The sequence below is a fragment of the Anolis carolinensis genome, unplaced genomic scaffold (genome assembly GCF_035594765.1).
Source record: "Anolis carolinensis isolate JA03-04 unplaced genomic scaffold, rAnoCar3.1.pri scaffold_9, whole genome shotgun sequence".
NCBI classification, from domain to species: Eukaryota; Metazoa; Chordata; class Lepidosauria; order Squamata; family Dactyloidae; genus Anolis; species Anolis carolinensis.
This window is the reverse complement of record NW_026943820.1, coordinates 16,816,230-16,837,665: the sequence shown is the minus strand read 5'-3', so window position 1 is coordinate 16,837,665 and position 21,436 is coordinate 16,816,230.

Genomic DNA, 21,436 nt, shown 5'->3' with positions numbered 1-21,436 from the left:
GGCCTCCAAAATAATGGAAATGGACAAATGTGCTGGTTGTGCTTCCTCTCAGATGTAAGTATTTATTTGTGAGATTGCAAGTTTCTTCCATCAGAATTCTTCAAAGCTTGACGAATTCTTTTTTTAAAAAAAAATGACTAAAATAATACTCCCATCCATCCTTTTTCTAAGAGCCCAAGAACAAGGTAGGGGAAATGCAAAAATTAAGTCCTTTTTGGAGAGAAAAGTGGCGTAATAATAATAATAATAATAATAATAATAATAATAATAATAATAATAGACATTGACAAAATCACGATCTGCCAACTACAAAAGGCCACCCTACTGGGATCTGCACGCATCATCAGAAAATACATCACACAGTCCTAGATACTTGGGAAGTGTTCGACTTATGATTTTGTGATAGGAAATCCAGCATATCTATCTTGTTTGCTGTGTCATATAACAATAATAATAATAATAATAATAATAATAATAATAATAATAATAATAATAATATTTTTAATATTTATAATAATAATAATAATATGTAGTTTTGACTACAAACAGGGGCACAACTATGTGGCCCAAATGATTCATTGGAACGTATGCCTCAAGTACCACCTCCCAGCAGCAAAGAACTGGTGGGATCACAAACCTGCAAAAGTATTGGAAAATGAGCACACAAAGATACTGTGGGACTTCCGAATCGAGACTGGCAAAGTTCTGGAACACAACACACCAGACATCACAGTTGTGGAAAAGAAAAAGGTTTGGATCATTGATGTTGCTATCCCAGGTGACAGTTGAATTGACGAAAAACAACAGGAAAAACTCAGCTGCTATCAGGACCTCAAGATTGAACTTCAAAGACTCTGGCAGAAACCAGTGCAGGTGGTCCCGGTGGTGATCGGCACACTGGGTGCCGTGCCAAAAGATCTCAGCCGGCATTTGGAAACAATAGACATTGACAAAATTACGATCTGCCAGCTGCAAAAGGCCACCCTGCTGGGATCTGCGCGCATCATCCAAAAATACATCACACAGTCTTGGACACTTGGGAAGTGTTCGACTTGTGATTTTGTGATATGAAATCCAGCATATCTATCTTGTTTGCTGTGTCATAATAAAATAATAATAATAATAATAATAATAATAATAATAATAATAATAATAATAATAAATCTGTCTAGAAGTGCCTTTGAGCCCAATCAGCTTCCTTCCAAAAGATCCGAGCCATTCAATGGGGTGAAGAGGATATTTCTTGGACCCTGTTTCCAAACTTCTCTTATCTACTAAGGGGCTGAGTAGGTTAAAATGGGCCAAAGGACTATTTCTCAACCTAACCTTTCTCTCGCTGCTCCTGCAAAGACAATTAAACACAAAACAAAACCAGCAGTGGAAATTAAAATGGGTAGATTCTTGCATCTGCTCTTCATTCGGAACCCTTTGGAGAAAAGGTAAGAGACACCGTGATAAATAAATGCATCTTTCTTTATTGATCCAGTGAATATAGCTACTGCCTGAGCATCATTACACTGAGCACAATAATGCAAAGTAGCCCCAGATAATGGGTCGGGATGCACATTTCATCTGCATCACATTAGGAAGGTGCATTGGAGGGTTGTTTTTTATTTATTACCATTATCACAGTTCACCTACAGAGAGAATATGAGCCCTTTTTAATCTGATGCTGCCATGGTTTAAAAGATCTGACAATTCAGACTTGGGAAGGAAAAAGAGCTCTCTCCCACTGAATAGAGAATACAAAAATCCTTCTATCAAAAAAAAACCCTCTTTGCATACAATTTGTATCTACTAATGTACTTATAAAGGTCAGAATGTTATAGGGATTTGGGTATGTACTAAGACTTTGTAGGCTAGGGTTTGCACACCAGAAACCCACTGGGTGACCTTGAGAGAGTCACACTCTCTCAGCTGCAGAGGAAGGCAAAAGACCTGTTGAATGGGTCAGATATTTTGGAAGAAAACCAATTGGGCTAAACAAATGTACAAAGGACATCCCTATCTTTGTGATCGCATCTCCCTTTACCAACCAGTGCAGGCTCTGAGGTCTGCCGGGAGGCCTTCTTCTCGCTCCCATCGCTGCCACAAGCATGGCTGGTGAGGATGAGGGAAAGGGCCTTCTCAGTGGTGACTCCCTGACTCTGGAACGCCCTTGTTGCACCTCAGGATAGCTTCACCTTGCTAAAGACACCAGACTGTACACCAAAAGTAGTCTTTTGTAGTTTATTAGAAAATAGGAAAAAGATAGTTCAAAAAGGCAAAAGTTCAGTTCCAAAAGATAGTTATAAAATCAAGGCTGTAAGAACAAATCCATGGAAACATTAGGCATGAAACAAGGTCCTTAAAACAAAGCCAAAGTCCCAAAAACGAGGATACATCCAGGCTACTAGATAATACAGGAAAGAAGACTTGGTTCTTGATTCAAGTGAGGAAATTGCATTGACAAAGATTTTCCTCTCAGCAGACTGTTTTAATAGCATAACATGAAGGCATTTCTTTGCCCTTTGACCTCCCTTTTATTTGCTATTCTGAGACTTCTGCGCAACCCCCAAAATTTCAGACAACTAGCCCGATCTAGAAAAGCGGCCTCATTGCTTTCGCTTTCAAGGCCACAGGGCTCGTTTGTGTTATCAAACTGAGGCTGGGAACCACTCTCCCTTTCTGCTTCTTGCACCTGAAAACCATAATCATTAACAACATCATTTCTTCCCATGGGAAAGCCTCCCTGCTCCTCATCTCCCAGAGCAGGAACAATCTGCACCTGAATCCCATAATTCCCTTCAGAGTCATCCTGAAACTCATCCTGAACCTGAATACCATCATCTTGAAACTGCATCCCAGAATCCTCATCACAGTCACACAAAGGCTGAGTCACAACAGCCCTTCCCAGAGAGATCAGAAAAGCCCCTACACTATCCTCTTTCCGCAAGGATCTGAAAACTTGGTGGTTCCTGTAGATTTTTGAGTAGGATTAGTCCTGCCCCCCACCCCCCAGTTGTTAACTAGGACCCTGCTCAGCCCTTTACCCACTTCCCAGCCCTATGGTTTTCAGTTGCACTTGTCTTGCCTAGCACTTTAGAGTTGGTCTTGCCCATTCGGAAACTCTGGTCATTATATCTGGCCCCGCAGATGGAGCATTTTGTAACTGTTTTTTTTAAAAAAATGTGGTTATTTTGAATTGTATGTTCTTGTTTCATGATTATTATTCATTATTATGTTTAATTTCTTGTATGGTTTCTTTGCTATGTTGGAAACCGGCCTGAGTCCTCTCAAGGAGATAGGGCGGTATATAAATAAAGTTTTATTATTTATTTATAAAGGACTTAAAACTCCGCTTTGAACCAAGAAAACTTCACAATAGGTTTGCCTTAGGGTTGCCATAAATCGGAAATGGCTTGAAGGCATGGACCAACCAATTTCCAAAGAACAGGAGAGAAAGAAAAATGTTTACATTTTGGAGATAAATGCTTTTCATGGCAGTGAGAAAGATTTGGTCCAGATATGCCTTCTTTAAATTGGATCTTGAAAGGTTGACAAAGTGGTTGATAGAACTGTATTCTAAAATGCCATCCCATGGAAAATTTATTTTGGCGAAATAGTATTACATAGCCATTCACAGAAAGGCCAAGGTCTGGAAAGAGTGACCTTCCAGATATGGTTGGACTGCAACTTCCATTAGTCTGAGCCAGAAGAAGCAATAGTGAAGAATGCTGGGAGTTGGAGTCCAACAACATGTGGAATCTCCTTTTTTCTATTGAAGACCTGATATGCGCATGCGCAAAAGAAAGTAACAGGATCTTAAGGCATTAAGACAGTATCATTTCAACCTGTAGTTGTGTTAACTGTGTTGTTGTATGAGACGCCCTTTAGGATGGATCCCACACTGACAAACAAAGAAAGAACTCTCTTTGTATGGGAAACTGAAACAATTTTTAAAATGTTAACAGTGGAGGAAAAAGGCTCAGGCATGGCCTATTCATTTTTGTTATTGGAGAGTCGATTTAATCTGGATTCATTTAAATACGAGATTCCGTACCTGTGGTCTGTAATAGTACATTTATATTCTGTAACCTCAGGACTTTGCTACTGAATTGCATTCTGTCTAATGCAGATCTCAACGTTTGAAAGGTCTTGTTTGTACTGGAATGTAGACAGAATATTATTCTGGTAGCGCTATCCTTCAGCCCATTAAGAAACATTGCATCTCATCCTGAATTAATGGAGGAAGTCATTGACATCATAATCATCATCATTGTCAACATCCAGAATGAATTCCCATTCTACAATGGATGTTGGTATTGGAGGTTGAGATTGGCCTATGCCAGAGATTGGATCCTGGTCAACTTCTGGTGCACATTAATTATAAAGTTGCTTTGAGGAACCTGCATATACCTAATAATAATAATAATAATAATAATAATAATAATAATAATAATAATAATAATAATCAGGACCTCAAGTTTGAACTTCAAAGACTCTGGCAGAAACCAGTGCAGGTGGTCCCGGTGGTAATCAGCACATTGGGTGCCATGCCAAAAGATCTCAGCCAGCATTTGGAAACAATAGACATTGACAAAATTACAATCTGCCAACTGCAAAAGGCCACCCTACTGGGATCTGCGCACATCATCTGAAAATACATCACACAGTCCTAGATACTTGGGAAGTGTTCGACTTGTGATTTTGTGAAACGAAATCCAGCATATCTATCTTGTTTGCTGTAATAATAATAATAATAATAATAATAATAATAATAATAATAATAATAATAATCTTTATTTATATATTATCAACCTGAGGGAACTCAGAGCGGATTATAAACTACATACAAAGCAAACATTCAATGTTGTCACAATTAATAACAAAGACAGTCCATATATAGACAGAGGCAGGGCTTCCTGCTTTTCCATCTCCGGCATCTGGAGGCTGTTCTCGACTCGGCCATGGGGAGGTGCTGTTGTTTCATTTTCTACCCCAAGGAGGCTGATGTCCTGATCAAATTTTGCCGGCATGTTTTTCAGAGGCACCTTTTACCTCCCAGCCAAAGTGGTACCTATTTATTTACACTACATTGCTGTTTTCTAAGTGATAAGTAAACAGAAGCTAGGGCTGATGGCAGGAGCTCACCGTGACCCATGGCTCGAACTGCCAACCTTCCAGTTGACAAGATTTTCAGTAGCTGGTGGTTTAACCCATTGTGCTAGCTGCAGTTGTACCTATAGATAACATAAGTTTTTTTCAATCACATGGAGGCAGCAGTGGGGCTACCAGGAAATATAGTAATATGCGAATAATCAAACCTGCTAATGCTTAATCCCCAAATGTGGATGAATTAATGTAACCTTGGATGGATTTGTTTAAATACTAGCAAAACAGCTCAAAGAACATAACAAACCTGGACTGATGAGAACCTCTACAGTTTGAGGTCTATTTTGTGCAAAATTCACATGTGATTGTTTTGTGCAGAAGGTATCACTTTTGCGCAAAATATTTCTGTGCAGAAGTTGGCAGGAAGGAGAATTTTCCTGTGGGATGGGGGGGAAATGCTGTTTCCCATCCAGAAAATACTGTAATTCAGAATATAGTCAGCATAAATTCAGCACGTCAGTATTTTGTACAAAAAAAATTCTGCACAGAAAGAGTTGTTTCCTGCAAACAAAAACAACCACATGCTGGTTTTGAGCATCATAATCCTGAATTGTGAATATGCTTCGAAAACTGTGTGGTTATTGAAGATTTTCTCCTTTTGGAAAAAAAATGATCACAATGATTACAATTACTCATTATTTTCTTCGAGAAAGAATATGGTAAGAAATTATATCCCTGGGTTGTCAATGAAACCTTTCTAGGTATCACCACAATATTGAGCTCATTTTAGTAGGAATATAACATAGAAACCTATCAGGTCAGAAAAGGGTTTTATATTGAAGCAGGGAAGAGTAGAAACCATGATATATGTGTTGTCGAAGGCTTTCATCGCTGGAATCATAGCATTGTTGTGTGTTTTCCAGGCGGTATGGCCATGTTCCAGAAGTATTCTCTCCTGACATTTCACCCATATCTATGGTAGGCATCCTCAGAGGTTGTGAGGATGCCTGCCATAGATGTGGGTGAAACGTCAGGAGAGAATACTTCTGGAACATGGCCATACCGCCCGGAAAACACACAACAACCTTGGTATAGTTTCATTGACTTCCTCCAGAACTGAAACTGTAATTTTGTTAAGAAAGCAGCAGAAAACAGAGCCATTATTATATATCATTCCCAGGATTCAATGCAAGAATTTGCAAAAATTGAACCAATTTAACTGTATCTTCTGTTCACCCTTAATTATGTTAAATCTAGGCACTAAGGATACTGTATTTTTGGATTCTTTTTTTTTGTTTCTCCCACCTAACATAGAGAAGAGATGTATTTTGTGTGTGTGTATTGAATAAGCTTTCAGCTCCATTCAGTCTTTCCCGTTAACTGCTGAACTTTTTCCCCTTCTGCACCAGCATATAGAATTTCTATGAAAGCATGATTTAATTTGCAGTTAATTAACTCATCAAATCATCGTTCTGATTAATCAATTAATGCTTTCAGACCCAACCGAGACATTTGTAATTTCTTATGAATAAAGTGGGCCCTTTTTAATTCCTATGGCGTGGTGATCAGCTCCAGTGAATGACAGCGGCTCTAAGTGACGCTTCGGAAGAAGGTTCATAGGATGCTCCTTCAATTAAAGTTTGAAAGCTCTAATAGCCATTGATTTGATTCATTCATTAACAGCAGATTAAAATGTTGGGTTTACAATCAGAACTCATCCATTGTAGAAAAGGCTTTGCAGTTTTTTAAGGAGTGAAATTTTCAAAAAGAGGTTGTACTAAAACTCTCTGATCATCTGTGAGCAATTTCTATGGTTTGTCTATTCCAGGCATGGGCAAACTTTAGCCCTCCAGGTGTTTTGGACTTCAACTCCCACAATTCCTAACAGCCGGTAGGCTGTTAGGAATTGTGGGAGTTGAAGTCCAAAACACCTGGAGGGCTGAATTTTGCCCATGCCTGATGTATACTGAAGATAAAAATTATACTCTTTTTGTATAAATATACTCACCACAACATTCTAGACTATTTGCTTGCAATATTGTTCTTTGGGATTTAATCTGGTTCAAAACACCTTGCCTTTTACACTGTAGTTTTATAGGGAACTATCTTGGGGACCCGGCGGTGCCTGGGTTATTTGAGAAAGGCATTGTTTGTTTTTATTTCAAGTTTAGTCTAAATCCAATATCAGCTGGGTTCAGTGGGCAGCAAATCCCATCATCCGTGGTCCATTCTCCCCCAAACTGAACCAGGCCATAAAGTGGGTCATGGGGATAAGTTTGGCCATGTGTGCCAAATTTGGGCCAGGTCTGTCATTTCTGGCTGTGACCGTGGCCTGTGGCAGCCAATCAGAAAGCGGCCACAAATATACACACATACAAACATTCACTATTATATAGATATAGATATAGATATAGATAGATATAGGTAAAGTTAAAGGTTTCCCCTGATGTTAAGCCCAGTCATGACAGATTCTGGGGGTTGGTGCTCATCTCCATTTCTAGGCCAAAGAGCCAGCATTGTCCATAGACACCTCCAAGGTCATGCGGCCGGCATGACTGCATGGAGCTCCGTTACCTTCCCATAGGAGCGGTACCTATTGATCTACTCACCTTTGCATGTTTTTGAACTGCTAAGTTGGCAAGAGCTGGGGCTAACAGCGGGCGCTCATTCTGCTCCTGGGATTTGAACCTGGGACCTTTTGGTCTGCAAGTTCAGCAGCTCAGCGCTTTAACACACTGAGCCACCAGATATAGATATAGATATAGATTGGTTTTATTGTCATGTGGCAAGCCCTATTAATGGCATCACGGTGAAGGCAGGGAGTGGATGGAAATGGTTTGTGGGAGGTGAGTATTATTGCCCAGAAATGGTTCTTTTCCAAGTTGAATCTTAATTTTATTCTTTAAGAAGGAGTGTGTGTGAGTCTAATGTATTGACATTGTGGTTTAAACAAAGAATGATATAGTCGTATATGGTGGTAATGTCCAAAAATTACAGCCTATTGGAAAAAATATAGAAGAAAATGGAAAAAACTATTTAAATTACAACTTCAAGTGAACATGGATTCGATGTTCGAGGTTCAAGTTATTTATTTATTTCATGTCAAAAGTTTAAAACTGATAAAATAAAGGGATTACAACCAAAAACAGGCAACAGCAACAGCATTGTCTGTAGCTTTAAACAGTTCTTGCTCTGTGCATGAGGCAGGGCATGATGGGCAAGCATACAGATGCTGGATTGTTTGTTCTGCTCCACAGTCGCACAAGGTGGAGGATTATTTTAGGTCCTGCCATTTTGCCAGGCTGTCTTTTGATTTGTTAACTCCACTTCTGATTCTGTTCAGATATTTTCAAGCTGCCCATTCTTGGTTTGCCTCTGGAGGACGACCCTTGTGGGGGGGGGGGGGCATCCAGGTGGGATTTTGCTGCCCACAGGGATATTCTTGTTGTTGCTGGGGGGACATTTAGAGGAGTGGTGGTTCTCATGAAACTTTTCCTTGATTTGAATCTACTGGGAGGAGGCTGGTAGCCATACAGTGGGTGGCTTTCCCAGTGGTTCGGACTTATTTCTCTTGCAATTGGCAGCAACTTCCCGTTGCACGTGGGGGGGGGGGGGCAATGCCAGCTAATTTATAGGGTCAATCCACAGGTGTTGCAGAAAGAAAGAAAGAAAGAAAGAAAGAAAGAAAGAAAGAGAGAGAGAGAGAGAGAGAGAGAGAGAGAGAGAGAGAGAGAGAGAGAGAGAGAGGGCTCTCCTGTTAAAGAGGTCTATTAATTTGCGGATATTCAGCCACCTAGAAGTCCTGCCCTTTCGACCCTCCTGGTGTTTTACAGGACCCTTTCTCATGCAAAACCAGACCTATCAAGAAGGAAGGAATGCTGTGTGTGTATCTATTGCTTTTTCAAAAGGGAAACCCACTCCAAAGAGGCTTTCCCTTTTGCCAGTCCCTCTGCCAGAATTTCTGAGGAGGCCAAAAGCCACTTTGGGAGCAGATCTGATGAAACTCTAGGAGCTGACTTCCAGGAGAGAGGAGGAGAGTGCCAGCTTTTAATACCCTTGGGGTTTTTACATTGAAAATGGAAACTTCTTTTTATTTTATTTTGAAACTATTGGTGAGTTGGGTTGCTGTGAGTTTTACAGGCAGTCTGGCCATGTTCCAGAAGCATTCTCTCCTGACATTTCACCCACGTCTATGGCAGGCATCCTCAGAGGTTGTGAGGTCTGTTGGAAACTTGTCAGTGGAGTTTATATATCTGTGGAATAAAGTCCTTGTCTGTTGGAGGCAACTGTGAATTTTGCAAGTGATCATCATCTTGGGGTTGTTGTATGTTTCCTGGGCTGTATGGCCATGTTCTAGAAGCATTCTCTCCTGACGTTTCACCCACATCTATGGCAGGCATCCTCAGAGGTTGGGAGGTATGGAGAAACTAAGCAAGGAAGGTTTATATATATTTGTGGAAAGTCCAGAGTGAGAGAAGAACTCTTTGTCAGTTGGAGGCCAGTGTGAATGTTGTAGTTAATCACCTCAATTAGCATTGAATAGATTCATCTCCTGGCTTCCTGCCTGGGGGCATCCTTTGGCCACATGCTTGTGGATTTCAATGGTTTCTCTGTGTAGTCTGACATGATAGTTGTTGGAGTGGTCAAGCATTTCTGTGATCATCATCTTGATTAGCATTGAATAGCCTTGCAGCTTCAAAGCCTGACTGCTTCCTGGGGGATCCTTTGTTGAGAGGTGTTAAGCTGGCCCTGATCATTTCTTGTCTGGGATCCCCCTGTCTTCTGAGTGTTGTTCTTTATTCACTGTCCTGATTTTAGAGGGTTTTTTTAAATACTGGTAGCCAGATTTGGTTCATTTTCATGGTTTCCTCCTTTCTGTTGAAATTGGTGAGTTTCCCGACGAATCCCTTGTTTGCCTTCCGCACCTTGGCTCCTGTTCCATTGACTTTCTCTCCTCCCTCCCTTTCTTCTTTCTTTCTTCCTTTGATTTGGGGAAAGAGGGCGAGGGCCTGCCAGAATACAAATAGCCTGACCCCTAAAAGCCCCGACGGCCCCGACAATCCCGCCTTGCCTTGGCCAGGTTTGGATTTAAAAGGTTTTCTCTCTTTTCTTTCTTTCTAGGATTTCTAGGGATCCCTAGAAATAACTCTGCAGCCCTTTTTGAGGGTTTGCAAAAGGGGCAAAAAATGGGGAGCCCACTGCCCAGGGATGAAGAGGGAAGCGACCTCCATGTAGGCCATTTTGGGGAAGCAAAGAAGGAGGAGGAGGAGGAGGAGGAGGAGGAGGAGGAGGAGGAGGAGGAGGAGGAGGATGGAGAAGAAAAGGAAGAAGACGGACAAGGAGAAAGAGAAGGAGAAGGAAGAGGAAGAAGAGGAGAAGGAGGAGGAAGAGGAAGAGGAAGAAGACGGAGAAGAAGAAGAAGAAGAAGAAGAAGAAGAAGAAGAAGAAGAAGAAGAAGAAGAAGAAGAAGAAGAAGAAGAAGAAGAAGAGGAGGAGGAGGAGGAGGAGGAGGAGGAGGAGGAGGACGAAGGAGAAGGAGAAAGAGAAGAAGGAGGAGAAGAGGAAGAAGACGGAGAAGAAGGAGAAGGAGAATGAGAAGAAGAAGAGGAAGAAGACGGAGAAGGAGGAGGAGGGGGACTATTTCCTTTTGTTGCTCAACGCTTTCATGGCCGGAATCCCTGGGTTGCTGTGAGTTTTCCGGACTGTATGGCTATGTTCCAGAAGCATTCTATCCTGACGTTTAGCCCACATCTATGGCAGGCATCATCAGAGGTTGTGAGATCTGTTGGGAACTAGGCAAGTGAAGTTTATATATCTGTGGGTGGGAGAAAGAACTCTTGTCTATTGGAGGCAAGTGTGAATGTTGCCATTGGCCACCTTGATTAGCGTTGAGTTGCCTTGCTGCTTGAAAGCCTGGCTGCTTCCTGCCTTGGGGGAATCCTTTGTTAGGAGGTGTTAGCTGGCCCTGATTGATTCATGCTTGGAATTCCTCTGTTTTCAGAGTGTTGTTCTTTATTTAATGTCTTGATTTTAGAGGTTTTTTTAGTACTGGTAGCCGGATTTTGTTCCTTTTCATGGTTTCCTCCTTTCTGTTGAAATTGTCCACATGCTTGTGAACTTCAATGGCTTCTCTGTGTCGTCTGACATGGGGGTTGTTAGAGCGGCCCATCATTTCTGTGTTCTCCAGTAATATGCTGTGTCCAGGCCATTCAATGCTAATCAAACTGGCCAATTGCAACTTCAACAGACAAGAGTTCTTTCTCCTACCCTTCCACAGATATATAAACCCCACTTGTCTAGTTCCCAACAGACCTCACAACCTCCGAGGATGCCTGCCATAGATACAGGCGAAACGTCAGGAGGGAATGCATCTAGAACATGGCCATACAGTCCGGAAAACTCATAGTATCCCAACAGTTTCCTTGCTCTGAGTCTTCCTCGCAAAACAAAAGCCTGCCTTTGCCATGAGAAATGCCCTAGAAGCCTCTTCTCTCCTTCCTCCTCCTCCTCTCCTTCTTTCTCCTCTTCTCTTCCTCTTCTTCTTTCTCCTTCTCTTTTTCTTCATCTTCTTCCTCCTCCTCTTCGTCATCGTTGGGGCTGGATCTACACTGCCCTGTATCCCATTATTACATTATTATTATTATTATTATTATTATTATTATTATTATTATTATTATTATTTTAAACACAACAAGATGAGTCCACAGCAGACATTATTCCTCATATTTCCTCTCCACAAGGAGACTCACTATGGCCCATTCAGCCCAGATTGTGGCAGGAGAACAACTACTTGCAAAGTAAGGACCGCAGAATGAAACTGGAAATAACACTTTCAAACCAGGAAAACAACACTTTGTCATAGTGTAATCTGCTTTGAATGGGATTCTATGAGTCTCCACTGCGAGATAATCTGGGATAAGGAGATGTTGAGATACAGGGCAGTGTAGATGCAGCCTGGGAGGGAGGTGAGGGCACAACAAACCTGATGCGCATTTAGGGCTGTATTTTGCACCTTTTCCTGGTCTGGCCGCCCTGATTCGAACTGTATTAAATGGTCAGGAAGAGATAGAAAGCTTAGGTGACGAACTTGTCCCGAAATCCAGTTTTGGGGATTGGGTTTCAAGTGCAAAACACTTTATATTGGAGAGGGAGAAGCTTGATGGAAAATGCTTCTTCTCTGCTAGGAAACTCGGCAAGATTGGCAGGGGAAGATGCCCAAGAAGGATCCTCGCGGCCTTTGGAAGCCTCTCCTTCGAAAAGAAAGAATGTTTTTCCTGTGAATGGGACGGAAAAGATGGAGAATCTGAACCCCATTCAGCCTGGAAGGAAACCCAGACCTTCAAAGGGATCGCAGTCCCTCATTTCTTTGCTACTAGTCACACACACAAAATCCTGTATGTGTGTGTGTAAATATATTACCAACAGCAAAGAAATATATATTAAGAAAATCGTGTATATGTATATGTCTCGGTGTGTATATATATAATTGGCTATCAGCAAAGAAATATATATATGAAGAAAATCATGTATGTATGTGTGTGTGAAAAAAAAAGGTAAAGGTTTTCCCCTGACTTAATAATGTCCTGTCGTGTCCGACTCTGGGGGTTGGTGCTCATCTCCATTTCTAAGCCGAAAAGCCGGAGTTGTCCCTAGACACCTCCAAGGTCATGTGGCCGGCATGACTGCATAGAGTGCCCTTACCTTCCTGCCAGAGCGGTACCTATTGATTTACTCACATTTGTATGTTTTCGAACTGCTAGGTTGGCAGAAGCTGGGGCTAACAGCGGGAGCTCACTCCGCTCCTGGACTCGAACTGCCAAGATTTTGGTCAGCAAGTTCAGCAGCTCAGTGGTGTAACCCTCTGCGTCACCGGGTTATATACACACACAACACATATACATGTGCACACTGTGTGTGTGTAATTGACCAACAGCAAAGAAATGTATATATGAAGAAAATCATGTATGTATGTGTGTCTTGTGTATTTATATATATATTAGAGAGAGAGCATATATATATATATATATATATATATATGAAGAAAATATTGTATGTGTATGTATGTGTGTGTATTTACACACACACACACACACACACACACACACACACACACACACACACACACACACATATATATATATATATATATATATATATATATATATATATATATATATATATATTCAGGATTTTCTTCCCTTAGGAAAAGGCTGAAATTAATCTCGCAAATGAATGTGGAGGAAAGAAAACTAGTGCTTGCTTTTTCTTAGAACTATCTATCTATCTATCTATCTATCTATCTATCTATCTATCTATCTATCTATGTATCTAAGAAAAACAAGCACTAGTTCTCTTTCCTACACATTCATTTGCGAGATTAATTTCAGTCTTTTCCCAAGGGAAGAAAATCCTGAATATATATATATATGTGTGTGTGTGTGTGTGTGTGTGTGTAAATACACATACATACATACATACACATATTCACATACACACATGTACATACACACATTACAGAAAAAGTTCGAACTGCATGAGTCTACACTGACTACCTAACGCAGATTTAACCGGGTGGTATTATGAGTCCACACTGCCATCTAACCCAATCCGATGAAGAAATCTTGCCTTTTGTGGCAGTGTGGACCCAGCCTGCACGTCTGTACCTGGGGAAACGCATTCATCCCGCCTTTGAAGCGACAGTGTGGGCGGAGCTGCTAATTAGACTATTTTAAAAAGTCCTTCTCATACAACATTTCATTCTTATTGGGGGGGGGGGGGGGGTAGGGAATAGGAATATGCTTTCGGCACCAAAGACACAGAAACATGGGTCTTAGTTTGCACCCTCCTCCCCGAGCAGAGAAGTCTCTTTTCCTTCTATGAGGAGCTGGATAATATTGGTGAGTTGCTTCAAGTTTTATACAGTGGCCTCAATGGTTGTTTTCACTCGTCCCATTGGGCGACAAACTCCCTGAATTATCCTTTGCCACAAACTTTACAAAATTGCAACTGAGCTAAAGTTGAGAACCAAACATTCTCAGTCCCACAACAAACCCCATTGCTTCCTAGAGTTGGGAATGGGCACCACAGAGGCCATCTAGTCCAACCTCTTGGCACAGGAATTCAAACTAATTATACTTTTAAAACTTTGTAACGAAGATGACAAACAGGACAGTACTGATACAAAAAAAAAAAACCTTTCTAATTAATTCCCATTCTCTTTGGGGAAGAAAGGATGTGCCAGAAGCGCCCTTCTTTCTCCCTGTTGCTGCTCGCCTCCCTCGAAGAACTTAGTTTATTTTTTTCCCAAACGGATTGCATGCTATCAATTGGGTTCCTCCCTTTTGGTGCTGTAGGATTATCATGTCCATTAGGAGCCGCGGTGGCGCAATGGGTTAAACTCTTGTGCCGGCTGAACTGCTGACCAAGTCCAATAATAATAATAAATAAATAAATAATAGGATTCTCAGTAGAGGAGGCCAAAGGGTTCTGTAAAATCAACTTTAGCTTCCAGGAAAACCCCAAGAATAGGAAGAAAAAGAGAAGTACGGATTGGAAGAGTTGTTAAGCTTTAAAGAAGTCATTCAGGAAACCGGGAAATACTATCAGAAAGCGATTTTTCGGGAAAGTGCAGCACAACTTTATTAGGTAATTATTGGATAAAAGACAATACAATTCATTTGGGGGTCACCGAAGTTATTTGGGGGAGGAGAAGTGTCCCTTTCCCCGAACCCCGACATTTCGGCAATTTAAAGTGAAGGATAAACTCCAGGAAGAAAGCTTTCATGGCCGGAATCACTGGGTTGCTTGCTATGAGTTTTCGGGACTGTATGGCCATTTTTCAGAAGCATTCTCTCCTGACGTTTCGCCCACATCTATGGCAGACATCTTCAGAGGTTGTGAGATTTGTTGGAAACTAGGCTTATATATCTGTGGAATCATGTCCATGGTGGGAGAAAGAACTCTTGTCTGTTTGAGGCAAGTGTAAATGTTGCAATTGATCACCTTAATTATCCTTGCAGCTTCAAAGCCTGGCTGCTTCCTGCCTTGGGGGAATCCTTTGTTAGGAGGTGTTAGCTGGCCCTGATTGTTTCTTGTCTGGAATTCCCCTATTTTTGAGTGTTGTTCTTTATTTACTATATTATTTATTTATTGCAACATTCAGGCAATATATTATTTGAGAACACAGAAATGCTGGACCACTCTAACCAGTACCACCACGTCAGACGACACAGAGAAGCCATTGAAATCCACAAGCATGTGGACAATTTAAACATAAAGGAGGAAACTATAAAAAGGAACAAAATATGTCTGCCAGTATTTTTAAAAAAACTCCAAAATCAGGACAGTAAATAAAGAACAACACTAAAAAACTGGGGAATTCCAGACAAGAAACAATCAAGGCCAGATAACACCTCCCAACAAAGGATTCCCCCAAGCAGGAAGCAGCCAGGCTTTGAAGCTGCAAGGCTATTCAATGCTAATCAAGGTGATCAATTGCAATAGTCACACTTGTCTCAAACAGACAGGAGTTTTTTCATCATTCCAAAGATATATAAGCCCCACTTGCCTAGTTTCCAACAGACCTCCCTACCTCTGAGGATGCCTGCCATAGATGTGGGCGAAATGTTAGGAGAGAATGCTTCTGGGACTTAGCCATACAGCCCGGAAAACTCACAGCACCCCAGGAATTGCATTCCTCATCCGGAAAGAGGGGAAAGAAAGGCAGATAATGTTCCATTTCATCGCTCTCAAGAGCCCTCCCTCCTTTCCAATTTTTTGTGACGTCACACGCGTGACGTAGAAGAAAGGAAAACGAGGAACGGAGGAGGGGAAGAATGAAGTTTTTTTTGTGGTGAGTCGCTATTTAGGAAATGCAAGGCTTCCCGTGGATTCGCTTGGCTAAGAAGAAACTAATGAAACTTTTGGGGAGGGAGAAACAAAGCATTTCCCCCCTTCCCTTCAAGAAGAAAGTTTTAGAGTTGAACAAACTTGTCGAACTTGCAAACAATTCGTCCTTTTTCGGACCCCGAATTCGGCCCTGGATTGAAAGAGGCACTTAAACAAAGTTTTGCGCCTTTTGCTTTCTGTGGATTTCCTTTCCACGATTCCGAGGAAACTACTACTTCTTCAATCCTCGGTTACACTGCATTATAGGCTCAGTGTAGACCCAGCTTGGATTCCATTGAACTGCATTATATGCTTCCACAGTGACTATATGGTATAGTTCAAACTGCGTTATGTGCTTCTCTATGCTGACCATATAATATACTACACACTGCATTATATGCTTCTATGCTGACCATATAATATAGTTCAAACTGCATTATATGCACAGTGTAGCTCCAGCCTCACTTTGAACTGCTACACTGACCATATAATATAGTTTATACATTACAGTATCTATCTATCTATCTCTACACACACACACACACACACACACACACACACATATTGACTATATCTCACTTCTATCCAAAGTTCAAAAGGAGAAAAAAAAACCAACCTCTGTGACAACTGTCTTGAGCTGGATCTACACTTAACAGACAATGCAATTTCAATTATAGTATATGGTCATTCAGCACAGAAGCATTTCATGCAGTTCAAACTGAGGCTGAATCTACACTGAGTCTATACTGTAATGCAGTTTGAACTATATTATTTACTTACTGTAGAAGCATATAATGCAGTTCAATGGAATTCAAGCTGGGTCTACACTGAGCATATAATGCAATTTCAACTATATTATATGGTCAGTCAGCCCAGAAGCATATAATGCTGTTCAAACCGAGGCTGGGAGTTCACTGAGCAAATAGTGTAGTTTGAACTATATTATTTGGCCAATGTAAAAACATATAATGTAGTTTGAACTGAGGCTGGATCTACACTGAGCATATAATACAGTTTGAACTATATTATTTGGCCAGTGTAAAAACATATAATGTAGTTCAAAGTGAGGCTGGATCTACACTGAGCATATAATGCAGTTTGAACTATATTATATGGTCAGCATAGAGAAGCACATAATGCAGTTTGAACTATCTTATATAGTCACTGTGGAAGCATATAATGCAGTTCAGTGGAATTAAAGCTGGGTCTACTCTGAACATATAATGTAATTTAAACTAGTAGAATCATATAATGCAGTTCAAAGTGAGGCTGGATCTACACTGAGCATATAATGCAGTTTGAACTATATTATATGGTCAGCATAGAGAAGCACATAGCTTGAACTATATTATATAGTCACTGTGGAAGTATATAATGCAGTTCAATGGAATTCAAGCTGGGTCTACATTGAGCACATAATTTAATTTAAACTATATTAGTAGAATCATATAATGCAGTTAAAACTGAGTCTGGATCTACACTGAGAATATAATGCAGTTTCAACTATATTATATGGTCAGCATAGAGGCATATAATGCAGTTCAATGGGATTCCAGCTGGGTCTACACTGAACATATAATGCCATTTCAACTATATTATATGGACAGTGAAGAAACATATAATGCAGTTCAAACTGAGGCTGAATCTACACAGAGCATATAGTGTAGTTTGAACTAGGTTATATGGTCAACATAGAAGCATATAATGAAGCTTGAACTGAGACTGGATCTACACTGAGCATATAATGCAGTTTGAACGATATTAAATGGTCAGCATAGAAGCATATAATGCAGTTTGAACTGAGGCTGGATCTACACAGAACAAATAGTGCAGTTTGAACTATATTAAATGGTCAGCATAGAAGCATATAATGCAGTTTGAACTATATTATATGGTCAACACAGAAGCACACAATACAGTGTGAACTAAATTATATGGTCAGCATAGAGGCATATAATGCAGTCCAATGGAATTCAGACTGGATTTACACTCCCAGATAATGCAATGTTAACTATATGGTGGGTGTAAAAGCATAGAACGCAAGCCTTGGAAAAGAAACCTCCCTTTTGCTCAAGTTGAAAAGGAACAAAACAAGGAGCAAATACCAGGTTCGGGGAGGAAAGAGAAGAGAGAAGGGGGAGAAAAGGCGGCCCCAACCAAGGCTTTAAACATTGGGAGTGTATTTCTTTCCCTGACACCCAGACTCTTCTTCTTCGTCGTCTCCTTCTTCTTCTTGGGTCTGTCCTGCTGCAGTAGCGATATTGAGGTTGGGGAGAGTCTGGAAGGAAGGAAGGAAGGAAGGAAGGAAGGAAGGAAGGAAGGAAGGAAGGAAGGAAGGAAGGAAGGAAGGAAGGAAGGAAGGAAGGACTCCAAACCCCGCATCCCTTCCAAGTTGCAAGTTTCCGAAGGCAATACTGTAATAACAACTCCGACAAACTCGCATCCGTGGAGAAAAAGAGTTTATATATATCTGTGGAAGGTCCAGGGTGGGAGAAAGAACTCTGGTCTGTTGGAGGTAAGTGTGAATGTTGCAATGAATCGCCTTTATTGGCATTGAAAAGCCTTGCAGCTTCAAAGCCTGGCTGATTCCAACCTGGGGGAATCCTTTGTTGGGAGGTGTTAGCTAACCCTGATTGAACCAACATGAACACAGCATATTATTTGAGAACTCAGAAATGCTGCACCACTCTAACAACTACGTCAGACTACACAGAGAAGCCATTGAAATCCACACGCATGTGGACAATTTCAACAGAAAGGAGGAAACCATGAAAATGAACAAAATCTACCAGTATTAAAATATTCTACAATTAGGACAGAAAATAAAGAGCAAACGCAAAAACAGGGGAATTCCAGGCATGAAACAATCAGGGCCAGCTATCACCTCTCAACAAAGGATTACCCCAGCCAGGCTTTGGAACTGCAAGGCCATTCAATGATAATCAAGGTGATTAACTGCAACAGTCACACTTGCCTCCAACAGACAAGAGTACTTTCTCCCACACTGGATATTATTCCACAGATACATAAACTTTACTTTTCTAGTTTCCAACACACCTCACAACTTCTGAGGCGAAACGTCAGGAGAGAATGCTTCTGGAACATGACCAGACAGCCCGGAAAACTCACAGCAACCCAGTTATCCCGGCCACGAAAGCCTTCGACAATACAAACCTCAACGATAAGGCAACTCATCCTTTCTTTCTCTCTCTCTGGCTTCTGAAGTAAAGTATGATCCGGCTCCTTCCCCCTTCTCCCCCGGTTTGGCTCTTGCAACTTCCCCAGCATTAAAGTAGTGAAGTTGAAGCACATTACTGGGCTGTCTGCATGGGCAGGTTTCATCCCATCTTTTCCTCTCTCTCTCTCTCTCTCTCTTCCTTCTCTTTCAGGAGGGGGTCAGAAATGCACTATCCCAGGCCTGGGCAAACTTTCTAACTTGGGGTCTCTCATAGCAGGATTGCATCCCAAAAGGGTTAGCCTTGGTCAGGATGAGATGGTAGATTGGAGAAAAAAATGTGTATCTATTAAGGTAAAGTTTTCCCCTGACGTTAAATCCAGTCATGTCTGACTCTGGGGGTTGGTGCTCATCTCCATTTCTAAGCCGAAAAGCCGGCGTTGTCCGTAGACACCTCCAAGGTCATGTGGCTATAGGCATGACTGCATGGAGCGCCCCCGCCGGAGCGGTACCTATTGATCTACCCACATTGGCATGTTTTCGAACTGCTAGGTTGGCAGAAGCTGGAGCTAACAGTGGGCACTCAATCCACTCCCGGGATTTGAACCTGAGACTTTTCAGTCTGCAAGTTCAGCAGCTCAATGCTTTAACACACTTCGCTACTGGGGTTCAAAAAAATTGTGTTACATAGTGTAATTGGAGTAGAAAGCTGTAGCTAATAGCGGGCGCTCACTCCGCTCCCGGGATTTGAACCTGGGACCTGTATCTATTAGACACTCTTATTGTCTAGAATCCTAGAGATGGAAGAGACCCCCAAAGGCCATCCAGTCCAACCCCCTGCCACGCAGGAGGGCACAATGAAAGCACTCCCAATAGACAGCCTCTGAAGAAAAGCCTCCAGAGAAGGAGATTCCACCACACTCCCAGGAAGTTCTTCCCAATCTTTTCAGTCCAATCTCCTTCTCCGCCATTTGAACCCATGGTGGTGTAGTGGACTAAGTGACTGACCTGAAAGCTGCCAGGTTCGAATCCCACCCGGGGAGAGTGCGGATGAGCTCCCTCTATCAGCTCCAGCTCTATGCAGGGACACGAGAGAAGCCTCCCACAAGGATGGTAAAAACATCAAAACATCCGGCAGTCCCCTGGGCAACATCCTTGCAGACGGCCAATTCTCACTCCAGAAGTTGCTCCTGACTAGAAAAAAATTTTTTTTTTTGGAACCCATTGCTCCCTTGTGCCCTGGTCTCTAGAGAAGCAGAAAGTCAATTTCCCGCTCTCTCCTTCCTTCCTGGGACACCTTTAGAGATCTTGAAACATTGTTCTCATGTTCTCTTTCTACCTCCTCCCCCAGGAGGGAAGGAGGGAGGAAAGAAAGAGAGAAGCAGAGGAAAAAGACACGCAACTCACCGTCGAAAAATAGGGGGTCTTTGAAAAAGGAGGAAGAAAAGGAAGAGGAGGAAACCCAGGCCACCCCTTTCCTCTGCTTCTGGCCTTCCTTTCTTCCCAACACGCGCTTCCCCTGAATAAGAAACAAAACCCGAGGGGGGGGATTATTTACTCCGGATGTTTGCCGCACTTCGGGTCTTAAAGGCGCACCCACTCTCTCTCTTCCGTCGAGGCGCTGCTTCCTTCCCTGTCCAGGAAGGGAGCCTTCAAAGCCCAAGGACGAGGCCACCCTCCGCTTCTTTTCTTCTCCTCTTCCTGGCAGTTAGATCCGGCCTCCGGTGGGGGGCAGAGAGGGGTCTCATGCCCTCCAATGGCCCAGGACCAGTGCCTGTTTTTCGGAATGGGGGGAAGGAAGGAGACGGGGCTCTGCCTCCGAGGCGCAGGGGGTGGGATGGAAGAGGGGCTCCTCCAAAAGACAAGAAAGGAGAGATGCCATCAAAGAGTTGAGCTGGAAAGTCCTAGGACGGAGAGGGCGAGGTGAAGAGAAGGAGGAGAGGGACCCTAAGAAAGAGAAGGGGTCTCCAAGGCCCAGGCGGTGGGGCAAAGGGGTGGGTTTGGGAGGAAAAAGGATTCTTGTTCTACGTGTTGTCGATGGCCGGATTCAGTGGGTTGCTGTGAGTTTTTCGGACTGTATGGCCATGTTCCAGAAGCATTCTCTCCTGACGTTTTGTCCACACCCTCAGAGGCTGTGAGGTCTGAAACTAGGCAAGTGGGGTTTTAGGGTGGGAGAAAGAACTCTTGTCTATTTGAGGCAAGTGTGAATGTTGCAATTAATCACCTTGATTAGCATCTGATGGCCTTGCAGCTTCAAGGCCTGACTGCTTCCTGCCTGGG